The sequence below is a fragment of the Erpetoichthys calabaricus genome, chromosome 18, assembly GCF_900747795.2.
Source record: "Erpetoichthys calabaricus chromosome 18, fErpCal1.3, whole genome shotgun sequence".
Taxonomy (NCBI): Eukaryota; Metazoa; Chordata; class Cladistia; order Polypteriformes; family Polypteridae; genus Erpetoichthys; species Erpetoichthys calabaricus.
In genome coordinates, this window is record NC_041411.2 from 32,715,919 (window position 1) to 32,729,561 (window position 13,643).

The following is a 13,643-nucleotide window of genomic DNA, read 5'->3' on the forward strand; positions in this document are numbered from 1 at the left end:
ACAAAAATACCTTCCTATGCTCAAAGAACACTAACTCCTTTTTTAAGTTATACACTAACTTAACACATATGCTGACTCAAAGATAGGATTTTAATGAGACCAACTAGGCCAAATATAAAGGCCAAAGATTAGCCAATTATTATTATTATTTATTGGTCCTCAAAGAACAGCCACATCCAGTAGAATTGATATCTTTGTAGTGCCATCCTGGAAGGGACAGGGTTTCTTGGAAGGAAGTGGAAGTTGGGGCACTCATTATCTGTCAACTAAAGATGGAAAAGAAGATGGTATTAGTGACAGCGCCCCCTCTCTGCTCGGGGTAGTATTGTGTATCCTTTAAGAGCCATGAAGTTGCACGTGCTTGACAGTTCCAAAGATTTTTATTTTTTTTTGTATTACTAGGGGGCTTTGCCCCTTGCTCACTTCGCTCGTCAACCCCCCTGCATGCGCTATGCACCAGCAACTTCGCATCTCTGCCATTCGCGTATGTGGATTTCACTTTCACCAAACAGCAAATCTTTTAATTCTCGTGGATACGCCTCTTCATTGGGAAGAAACACTACTTTTTCCTGATGGCAACACGAATTAGATGATATACAAGTCTCCGACTTAAACTTTAAATCCGACATACTTCTGTCATATCACCTATTTCCATATATTTGATCTCTTTTCGCTTTTACCTTTCCATCAAAATCGCATTGAATTTTGATTCCGTGTTTGGAATTACATCGTGACAACGCAACGTATAACTGCCTGTGAGTGAATATCGTTTCATTCTCTCAACACAAACTGTGTCTGACAATAGCAGTCACACAAATGAGCAATGATTGAACCGTGTGCGTGGTTGTAAATGTTTTAGATTTGGGCAGGACTTTTCCAAATCTCTTTGCATAAAGTCTTGTCTCGAGGGGCTTGAAATTTTCTCTTGTGCGATTTCACTTCCACCAAACAACAAATCTTTTAATTCTCGCGGATTCGTCTCTTCATTGGGAAGAAACACTACTTTTCCCTGATGGCAACATGAATTAGACGATCTACAAGTCTCCGACTTAAAGTTTAAATCTGAACAATATATTCGATCTCTTTTCGCTGTTCCGTTATTTCACCGAGTGACAATTTCCGTTTGTTTGCGCTAATATGATCTTTACTATCATTTTTTGAGACTTTTGAAATTTCATACTTCCATTTTCTCTAACCTGCTCTGTATGTGTATCACGTGTCACACACGTGTGTTTAGGAGACAGCCAAAGGGCTTAAATACAGGTAATACCATGCCAGGCCAGGGGGTGGCGGAGTGTACTAATTTTCCCTCTCGATCTGTTGCAGACCATTCTAGGGAAATCCCGCCCGGCTCTGGGGCAGCCAATGACGTCCCTTCCGGTTCCGGGGTTGATGACGTCACTTCCTTAGCTGACCTTTAAAAGCCGCCATACTGTCTGAAGAAGTCAGTTCTGTTTTGGACTCGGTTGAATGAACATGTCTACCTTATTAGACCAATTTTGCAGCCGTAATCGATTAAATTGGTGGCTGCCCCAAACCTTCTTGATGTCTCATGGTCGTACTTGTGACACACGCCAACATCTTTGAATTCTTCACAACATTCTACTTTGTCATCTACTCTTTGTCTTTTATTACCGGCCCCGGGCGTAGTTAAATCTCTTGGCACAAAGTCTCGTCTCGTGGGACATGAAATTGTCTCTCTGAGAAAATCACTTCTCATCTCTATTCCCAAGATTTTTTTTTTATTATAATAGATAGATTTGAATCTAAAAGCATTCCTAATGACTTGGGATGGAAATTGTATTTCTAGACTTTGTGTTTTGTATTGCAAAGAATCCCCAAGCAGTCACACACAGCATCCACCCATCTAGCCATCCATTCATATTCTTACTCTGCTTTGTCCATTAAACTGTTATAAGGAGTCAGCCCTGAACTGAACACTTGCTCTTCATCAGTCAGGCACACACATACACACACACACATTCTCATTTACAGTCTGCAGTCAGCCATTAACGTAACATGTACATTTCTGGGAAATGGGAGTGGAAATCTGAATATGTGGCTAAAACAACACGGACATTGAGTTAGTGTGCTGATTCTATTGGAGGGGGGCAGTGATTTGCACCATGTGAGCTGGAGCTCTGAGGTAGCCTTGAATCCCACTGGGCCATCCACAATGAGTACATGGTTATAGTTTGTCAGCCCATTAAAAAATATTCAATAATCTGAGCAGTCTGTCCAAATCAAGAATGGAGATCTGTCTGGGAATCTTCCAGAAAGGTAACTTACAAATTGGCTTCAGCTGTTGCAGTGGTCTTCACACATGTTCTTCACTTTACCTGTTCTGAAGAAAAACAAGCCATTCAGCCAGACTGAGCGAAACAATCAGGCACTCCTCAAATGTTTCATGGGGATTTGACTTTTTGAAAACTTCTGAAAAGACTTAAAACTCTTTTAACCTTGAATGCTTGAAAGCTGAAATCTATTATTTAAAGAGCAGGAAATGGGAAGAGGGACAATGATCTGTAGGATCACATTACCGCGCAGGAGCAGGCCCCCATGGAATGAAAAAGCTCAGGTATGTCATCAGATGGAATTCAGCTCAGCTCAGATCCAATTTTCGTACCAAATTTCATTTCAAGATCTTTATCTGGCAGTGAGTCAATTCGGAGCACGGAGATATTAGCTTTCCTCCCTTTTTAATAAGCATGGAGCCAAGAGTACTAACAGAATGCTGAGCGAAAACTGCGTTTTTCATGGATGCCTTTAGGGCAGCTTCATTTCAAGCCACATTTGGAGCTCATTTAACTGATAAGCTAACAATATTGAGATACTGTATGTAACTGTACTTGCATATCGAGACTCCGTGTTTTCTTTTTAGTTCATTCCAGCCACGCTAAGTTATTTTTATTTTCTCATTATTCTCCCAACATGGCCTCAATAGACCCTTTCTGCGCTGAGTCGTTAGACCCTCAGTGTACTATAGTTGACTGATCCAACGGAGGGTAGCGGGCTATCTGTTTTTATGCGCATCTATACAGGGTGTCTCTTAGGGCGGAGTGGTCCCTAGTGAGGCTAGGGACCTGCGTCGGTATGAATCCCGTAAATGCCAGAATGATTTTCCACTCCATTGGGCCCTTGAGCAAGGCCCTTTAAAGTACAATTGCCCCATCCTGGCAGGTCCTCCATCTTGTAGGGAAAACTCGGGGATTGGTGTCAGGATTGGCACTCCAGCCACCGTAAAGAACCTCACACTGTTGTACTCCATTCGAACTAGTGTGATGCTGATGGTTCACCCGTTGCATTCCTAATTTGGGATCCTGAGGTGGTGGGTGCAGCAATGCGCTGTATCACTGCAAGTTCCCAACCTCTCTATCGGTGGTATGTCCTCCTGGGTTGTGCACTTCCAGTTTCCTCCTGAGAATTTAGAAGCACAAGCTCGGAGGTCTCCTGATGATACACGGTGTCTGTAAAAAAGTATTCAGCTACTTGGAAACTTTCACATTTTATTGTTATATAACATTCAGTCACGATGGATTTAATTTGACATGGGTCAACAGAAAAAGGCAATTTAATGTCAAAATAAAAGCAGACCTCTGCAAAGTGGGCTCAATTACAAATACAAAGTACACCATCATTAACCACATAAATATTCACCCGCTTCAAGCCACTAGTCAGTCGATGCACTTTGGGCAGCCATGACACCTTTGAGTCTGTGTGCACAGGTCTCTATCAGCTTTGCCCATCTGAACACGGCCATTTCTCCCGAGGCTCCCCAGACCACTAAATGTCCTTCCAGAAGGATGTAGATTTTGTCAGATGGCTTCTCGCAAACCCCCGGTGTGACTTACTGTTGGCCCTTTTCAGAAGTAGATAGATAGATAGATAGATAGATAGATAGATAGATAGATAGATAGATAGATAGATAGATAGATAGATAGATAGATAGATAGATAGATAGATAGATAGATAGATAGATAGATAGAACATAGGTATGGATGGGTGCCCTGGCCAGGACTGGTATCATTGCCTTAATATATTACTGAAAAATGGAAAGAGGCTCAGTCTCAGAAATATATGCCTCCCCAAACTGCTAGATGGCAGCATCCCTGGGCATAATGGGATTTGTAGTGCAACAATGCTGTGGTTCATGGCAGAAACATGGGCGCCACCAGAGTGTGCTACAGGGAGTTACACTCTCTGCTTTATGGAACTTCCAATTGACCTGGAAGTACTTCCATTGGGCTATGCCCTGGCACCTGAAGTACTCCCGTATCCAAGACAAATGCAGCCACTTGACCTCACTCGAGTTAAGTCAGAATAGGGAGGAAGAGGGCAACACTTGTGGGAGGAAGAGGAGTTCAAAGAAGAAGAGAGAAGAAAGGAATCTTTGTTGATTGTGATTATCTTGTTGAGAAAGGTATTTGAGAAGAATAAATAACCTGTATGTCAACCTGTGGCTGTGTGTGTGTTAGTTGTGCCTGGGGTTTGGGGCTCTGTGGTGCCCTCGTCTTCCACAATAGATAGATAATGAAGGCATTATTTTAGATAGATAGATAGATAGATAGATAGATAGATAGATAGATAGATAGATAGATAGATAGATAGATAGATAGATAGATAGATAGATAGATAGATAGATAGATAGACCTACCTTTATTTGGGGAAATTTGACCTAGTAGGAGCACTGCTCCCTCTTTTTAATCTTACTCTCTGTTGCTTTTGATGCTTGCACCTTCTAATCATTCTTACTTGTATTTAAACTCATTTTGAAAGTCATATTGGAAGGAGGTGTCTGCTAAATAATGATAATAACCATAATAATAGTGTCGATGTCAATGGAAGCACAACCAGTGTCCATAACAGAGTCAATGGTCGTGTTATAAAGGAGGCCCCCTTGGTTTTTATGATTCTTCTGATGTACAGATGGAAGTGGGGGGCACACAAACAGTGACATCAATTCACTAACTCAACCCAAAGCTTTTGCTTTCCTCCATGTATAAACAACAGAGCATTCCCTGCCGCTGACCTTTATTCCTTGACGGGGTCGCTAAATATAGCACAACCTTTAAAGGAAAAAAAAAAAGATTTTATGTGTTTATGTATGCAAGCACCCACATGTACACACACACACACACACACACACACACACATATACACACGCATTACTGCCTATCTTCTAAAAATGGCAGGCAAAGCCGAGCAGTTTGAGATTCTCACGCAGCTCTGACCACAGAGTTGAAACCCTGACCACTCTGCAGCTAATCCATTGGTTTCTTTTTAACTGAATTTAGTTCCGCAGATGTATGAGGATGCCATGCTAACAGAGTTGTCAGGAACGTATTGTTGTTGAATTTATTGTGTTTCCTTAACTTTGTACATGTCATTAACTTTTTACTTTGCATTTCTTCTTATTTTAATTGCTATCATGGAGATATTGTTACTGCTTTTTTTTTCTTTCCTCTGCATGCTCCTATTTTGCATGCTTGTTTTTATGGAGACCACCGTTTTGGAGCTCTTAAGGCCAGGTCACATTAGATGACTTTTCCATCAATTTTCAGTTGTAGCCCTCATTCACATAATGTTAGCGAGTCGGTGGCAGTTTGCTCCTGTGAAGCCGATCACCTAATGTGATATACCCAGTGATTCATTCCAACTAGTCCGTAGGTCGACATATTTGATTTTGTCTTTGTGTACATGAGAGCTGACAACCAATGAACGCTCAAAACTACTAATAAACCACAGAATGCAGCATCGAAGAATAAAGAATATGATGTTTTCAACATCACAAGCAAAAGAGAAATTCACCTGTCTGATGTCTTGTTCTTTAAGTATCATGACAGAATGGAAAAATGAACAAACGGCGAAAAATGCTGCTAAACTCAATACAGCTGTTAACCCTTCATACAGTGCCAGCTCCGTCAGGCAGCATGCTATTGACTATCAGAAAAAGGGATGAGCTCGACTGCACTAGAACATCAGCGCTCAATCAGCATGCCCAACGATTTTCAGTCGTTTAAGTTAGCATGGTCAACTGCAGTGAGCAAATCTGACATACTGTACGACTTGCAATGATACTATGCATTTGTTAGGTGTGTGACACACATCTTGTGACCTGTGACATCATGATGGTGTGATGAAATAAGACTGCTTCCACAAAGGAAAAGAGCTCGGGATTGTCCCCGTATAATGTCCAATGGACAAAGAATGCAAAAAGGCAAAAATAGTTGATCAGAATACCTTTTTACAGCAGTTGATAAATGGAAATGACAAAGATGGCGTTTATATACAGTAACAAAATGGTGGGTGGATCTGATGTGGCAGGAGATGACATCATGACTGGCAGTCGGAAGTGACATTATCAGAGTGATAAAGTAGTGGAAGTGAGACCGGGATGGTCGGGTGACCACATGTGACGTCATTGACATGGAGCTAGAAGTGACATCATTGTGATGTAACCGGAAGTGATATCATCAGAAGGAGCCAGATGCGAAAGTGACATTTGGTGGCCATCTTGGGAACCCGGAAGTATGGAAGGTGTGTTATTTATCTTCTTTTTGTCTGACGAAAAAGAGAGAGAGGCGTTAGTACCGCAAATCAACCCCTTGTCTCGCAATAGCTCACTCAACACAGGGCTTGTTGACTGCATCCTATACGCACGTGTGTGACAATGGCTAAGATATAAAAGATGGCAGCCTACATCCCATAATATCCAAAGTTGCATTTGCTAAAGCAAACACTTTGTGACAAAGTAGCACGTGAGTAATTAACAAAACTAGATTTAGGAAAGGATTTCTAGTTTTGACTTTTGTTTTCCTTTCAACAACTGGCGTACAGTAATCCCTCCTCCATCGCTGGGGTTGCGTTCCAGAGCCACCCGCGAAATAAGAAAATCCGCGAAGTAGAAACCATATGTTTATATGGTTATTTTTATATTGTCATGCTTGGGTCACAGATTTGCGCAGAAACACAGGAGGTTGTAGAGAGACAGGAACGTTATTCAAACACTGCAAACAAACATTTGTCTCTTTTTCAAAAGTTTAAACTGTGCTCCATGACAAGACAGAGATGACAGTTCCGTCTCACAATTAAAAGAATGCAAACATATCTTCCTCTTCAAAGGAGTCAGGAGCAGAGACTGTCAGACAGAGGAAAGCAAACAAATCAATAGGGCTGTTTGGCCTTTAAGTATGCGAAGCACCGCGGCACAAAGCTGTTGAAGGCAGCAGCTCACACCCCCTCCGTCAGGAGCAGAGAGAGAGAGAGAGAGAGAGAGAGAGATAGAGAGAGAAAAACAAACAGTCAAAAATCAATACGTGCCCTTTGAGCTTTTAAGTATGCGAAGCACCGTGCAGCATGTCGCTTCAGGAAGCAGCTGCACAGAAGATAGCAACGTGAAGATAATCTTTCAGCATTTTTAGACGAGCGTCAGTATCGTCTATGTGTGCGAACAGCCCCCCTGCTCAATCCCCCTACGTCAGGATCAGAGAAAGTCAGCGCAAGAGAAAGAGAAAAGTAAGCTGGGTAGCTTCTCAGCCATCTGCCAATAGCGTCCCTTGTATGAAATCAACTGGGCAAACCAACTGAGGAAGCATGTACCAGAAATTAAAAGACCCATTGTCCTCAGAAATCCGCGAACCAGCAAAAAATCCGCGATATATATTTAAATATGCTTACATATAAAATCCGCGATAGAGTGAAGCCGCGAAAGGTGAAGCGCGATATAGCAAGGGATCACTGTAACACAAAATCCACAATTCCCCCATATTGGTTGATGTTGGGTCCCCAGCCCTAAAAAAAATCAAGGGATTATTTCAAGCCTTCCCACCTCTCTGCTGAACTAAGAGACTATTTAAATGAATGTTTGTTTCAGAGATCAAATTAAATGAAACCTGTGCTGTGCATGATCAGTTAGTAGCAATTCAGTGGAAAACTGCTGTGGCATTAAACACAATGACGTGAAGGTGGGCGGGGCTGTATCCATGATTGACAGCAACCTGTCATACAGGAATGAGCGCTGCAAGTGTCTGGAAGGTCTGTGCCTTCTATTAGGATCTCTCGAAATCATACATTTTTTTGCAATTCCTAATGGAACTTCTAGTTAATTGCATATGGAGTGTGAGGTTTTGACAGATAGAGAATCTGAATTTGAAGTCTGTTTTGTTACATCTTACTTCTTTAAAAGTTCATAATTTGTTTATTTTTTATTGCAATGGTTGCCACCACTTTAGGCTATTGTTAGGATGGTCTCTATAGAAATCCTTCCCAGAATTCCCCAAAGTGTACTCATTTGTGATGTCATCACAGAGAAGAGTTAAAGGTCTTCCTCGGCAGATTAAGGGTATTGAATTTTGATGGACTTCTCTAAGACGGACATTGAAAAAACTTGACTAACAAATCTTGTTTTTGACCCTGAATGTTTGATTGTGTATAATGAAAGATCTGCTTGACTCCTGTACCTTGATACGTGTCTCCTGGAAATGTAAACATTTTTTCAATTGCTGTGTCTTGTGAGTCAACATATCTACACTGCCAGAAAGATTGAAGAATAAAGGCAGAGACTTTCAGGGGAGAGAATAAATGGAAAGCCCAGACAAAAGCAGCTGGACTTCGATGGAACACAGAGATCGAGAGAGAGAGACTTGTGACAGTAGGAAGGACAACAGGACATCTTGGCAGTGCTGTGCAATGAAGGGTCAGTGTGAGGGTAGCTATGTCATGTGCGTATTTGTTATTTTATAAAGCATTTCCTGTGGCCCAAAACAGTGGGAAAGTGCGACCAGAACTGTTAAGCTTCATGAAGTACAGAGGGATGGTTTGACAGTCACTGTCCCGTTGCTGGCCTTAACTGCAAGTCAGTTTCTGCCTCAGTTGTTCCAGCTCATTATTTGTTACAATAATTACTTAATAATGAAATACTTTGAAACTCCAGTGTTTTTATCTACTTATTTCTTTTCAAGTACTGCATATTGTTATTTCTACCTGGGTCTGGAACTGGCAGGTCACTTGTTACATTTTTATTATCAGCCTGATGGAAGAGGAAAACAAGGCAAAGAAGCCTTTTCCGTGAGACTCGCCACTATGCTAGGTTAACCTGCTGTGACCTGCTCCTCTGATGGCACTGGTAGCATTTCATCAGCTCTGATCTGTCATTGACAATATACCCAGAGATGTTATCCTTCATATAGTTTGGCAATAACTTGATGTGCCAATGGTTTGCTTGCATGTTTTTAAGGTCTCCTCAGATATTTTCTTTTTCTTATCATGATGGAGCTCTTCGTTGTACACTGGCTAACCTATGTACATTACAAGGATTACTGTCACCTGCATCTGAGTTGTTTCATTTAAAATTCATTGTGGTAATGTACTGAACCAAAATTAGAAAAAAGTTGTCTCTGTCCAAATATTTATGGACCTAACTATAGCAAAACAGGAAGCACCAGGACTCTAAAGACTTGGACCTTCGTCCTTTTGCAAAGATATCGGGAGCGCCACACACCCCTTTCCAGCAAAAGAAAACTTGCTTTAAATTTCAGTTGCCACTTTTTCAATGAATCCGTTAAAATAGGTCAAACTTTCTGTCCCATTAAACATGACACAACTATTTTTACAGCGCTACCTGAAACTTGGTTTACAAGGACAACATAGGGCATTGGTTGCACGGATTTGTTTTTTATCACCATCACCTTGCTCATGCCATAAAATGCTACCCATCTCTAGGTGAGTGGTCCCTTGCATTAAACACCTAGTAGGTATCATCAGTCAAGCTTCACGTGTGGTGTGGGCATCAGAGTTTAGCAAAATGTGGTGGGCAGCATAAGTCAATATTGAGGTGGTTTTATGGGGATCTGGTATAGCAAACAGACCATTCATTGAAAACAGAGACATGGCTGTAGCAAGAAGAAGTCAGAACCTGATTAGCATGGACTGAGGCAAATCATCGGCACAGATCATAACCAGCATAATATTAATGAACATACAGAGGATTCCAAACGTGTTCCGACCCCTTAACTTTCTGCACACTTATTTGTGTTGTAAATTTTCAAAACTTTTCTGAAAACATGTTGTCAATTTGTCATTATGGGCTGTTGAGTGCAGATTGAGGGGTCAAAATGGCAAATGTATTTATAAAATTAAAACTCCCTGACCAGGGCATTTCTTGCCCAGTTACTTAGTTGAGTCAGACAACAAACTCTAGGAAGAGTCCTGGTGGTTCCAAACGTCTTCCATTTCACAATTACTGAGGCCACTGTGCACGCTCAAAGCTTTACAAATGGTTTCATAACTTTGCTCTGACCTGTGAGTCACCACAGTTTGATCATGGAGATGTCTATGGAGAGTTCCTTGTGGCATGAATTATGGGATCTTTAATACACAAGTGTGTGCCTTTCTAAAGGATGCCCAATCAATTCACTTTGTCACAGGTGGACCTCCAAGTAAGTTCAAGAAACATCTCAAGGAGGATTAAAGTAAGCAGGTGGCACCAGTTCACAAGGTGGAGTGCCATAGAAAAGAGTTAGGATACTTCTATGAACAGGAGATTTCAGCTTTTAATTTTAAATACATTTGCATACATTTCTGAAAACATGTTTTCATTTTGTCATTACGGTATTGAGTGTATACAGATGGGCAAAATGGAAAATTTATCCATTTAAAATTAAATCTACAATACAATAAAGTGTAGAAGGTGAAGGGGTCTGAATACTATATATTGTTAGTACTCAGTTTGAAATCACTGTATGTTTAAGCTAAACTGTTCCTTTATGTGTGTATCATGCAATTAGTACTTTTTTATTGTAATTGTATTTTACCTGTGAACTTGTTACAGTGCTCTGTGCAGGCATTCAGTTATGCAAAATAAATTCAACTGAATAAATCAAGTAATTATATCATAAACACGTGAAACGTGAGGAGCACCTGGATCATGAGCAAAGAAAACAATATCGTCCAAACAACAGTGAGCAACAGCAGCTCATTTAAACTCTTAAAATGTTAATTAGCAAAGATGTGAATAATGAGTACAATGACAAAGAGAGGGATGATGTGCTCAAAATAAGTACAGAATGGATTATAACTGGGAGATGACAGATAAACTAAGGACTAGATAAACAGTCGGGCAGGGCGTTGTTACCGATAAAAAACACAAAGGCAAAATAAAAGTTTTCCTTGAGTCAATGTTGTGAAAAGACCCTAATACCAACCTCTTTAAAATGCCCCTTACTATACTATTAAACACTTGCTGTACTTTGATTTTCCTAGCAAAGTCAAAATTTGTGTCATATCTCAGCCAAGGTTGCTCCTCTAACTGGGATTCAAGTTCTCTTATGTTCATTTTTTGAATTGTTCATCTATGGATTTAATGTTCATTCTTCATTTTTGGTTTTGTTTATGTCTATATGTAGACTGTGTTATGTACCGTGTGTTTTAGGGGGTGGTTCCTCAAGAGGCGGGGCCACCTGCCAATCACCTCTAGGAACTGCCATCCACCCTATAAATTGGAGGACTTTCTATAGTCCCTCTCGGTTCAATTCGAATGTGCTAGGGAGGGCAGAGTTCGCTTGTGCTTATTGTGATATCCTCAATTTGACTCAAGTGGATTCCCGATTTATTGGAGTTGAAGTAATACTTAAATTGACAACATTATATGTTGTCCTGGAGGATTATCAATACATGGGCTTGAGGGGGACCATGATTTTATTACAATAAACTTTTCTGGCCACCAGTAGAGTTGCCACCAGGTTGCTGTAACCTACATGTTTTTGAATTTCCAGAACATATCAGGATGAATTCAGGATTACTTCTTGCTTGTCTAAGTGCCTCAGCATCTCGTCTTCTTATTCCTTCTCATCCTTCATCACATAATCACCTTCTGCAGCTTGCTTGAAGCATAGTACATGTCACTGGTCTTCTTTTTGTCTCTGCCAGAATGATATTTTTAGTTATTTTTGATCACTTTGCCTTAAACACATGACCACAGGTCACTTTGCTGTCCTTTATGGCTACCAAATTGCTGCTACCTGATTTTTTGAAATTTCCAGGACATATTAGGTCATAGGCATTAAATTAAAACCAAGATTAAGGTTTTAGTCATATTAGGTGGCAAGTAAATTGTGTGTCAGACAAACACACCTTAGCATTTTATATAAAATATATAATATCTACTCTATATATATATCAAATCCTAAGCCTAAAAGCGTAATGATTTTGTGCAATGATTTTTTGTGACGTTTTTATGTCACTTTTTTGTCACGCTTTAAATCAGGCATATTTTAAAACCTACATATATATGTTTGATATCATTCTTCTCAGAATTTATTGAACTTTAATGTGATGTTGTTAGATTTTCAGATTCTTAATCTGTTTTTAAATTATAAACTAAAAAATATCAAGAACTCACGTCCCGTGAGACAACACTGTGTGCCAAGAGATTTAACCATGCCCGAGGCCAGAACTAAAAGATACAGAGTAGATGACAAATACAGCTGCTGTACAGGCTTTTAAATGTTTGAAGCGCCGTATGAGATGCAGATCATGCGGCACAGCAGCAGCAGCAGCAAGCCAGCAGCTGATCAAGCAAAGAGGAGGTAAAAAAAAAACTGTGTTTCCCATTGTATCAGCGTTTAAGAGGGGTTTTCAGAGGAGCGACCGCGTCTCCTTGGGGTGCGTTCAGTCCCCCTCTTCACAACATGAGCAGCAGAGACGCGAAGTGGCTGGCGAGTAGCACAGGCCGGGGGTGGTTGGCAAGTGAAGCAAACAGCGTGTAAGCCCCCAAGTACTGTATATAATAGATAGATAGATAGATAGATAGATAGATAGATAGATAGATAGATAGATAGATAGATAGATAGATAGATAGATAGATAGATAGATAGATAGATAGATAGATAGATAGGAGTGAAATTATGATATTATAATTAAACATTTACACAAAAATATGGATGACTGATCCATGAGGCAGCATCACTAACCACTATGCCACCCCCAAGCTACTGAAATACTAGTTAATTCATAAATGTACATAGAATACTACATTAAAGTATTTAATTTAAATATTGTTTTCTTTTACAAAGTGTCCATAATTTTACAGTTTTATAGAATGTCTGAATTTTCTTTAACAGCATGGCCACCAATCAAAGCAGTGGTCATCCTTCCGGCATACTTACATTTGGATTTTTTTACTGACTTTGTTCTGTAATTCCTAACCCTTTCATTATCTATCCATACATCCATTAATGACCCCACTTGATACAGTTTGGGGTCACAGATCCCTACTTTTGTTTTGGCTTCATTTGAATTCAGCTACCTGTTGTGTCCCTTATTTCATCTCCCTCTCCTGCACCTACCTATGGCTCTTTCATCACTTCAGTATATTTTTGTGACTATGAGGCGTCTGGCCCTTTACCTCCCATCTTGTTCCTACACAGATGTCCTTTGCCATACTTTATGCTTCAGATGTCAGCAGATGACAGCACTATATTATGTCCAAAACAATTTCAAATAAATGTCAGTACAGTAGTCTAATTTACCTTCACCCCACTGCAGTGCAATAGAACTTTGTGCTTTCATGTTTCTTACTATGCATGCAGACTGAGGCTGAGAGTCAGTCAATCCATTAGGGGACATGGGCACCGTCATCTGAGCAG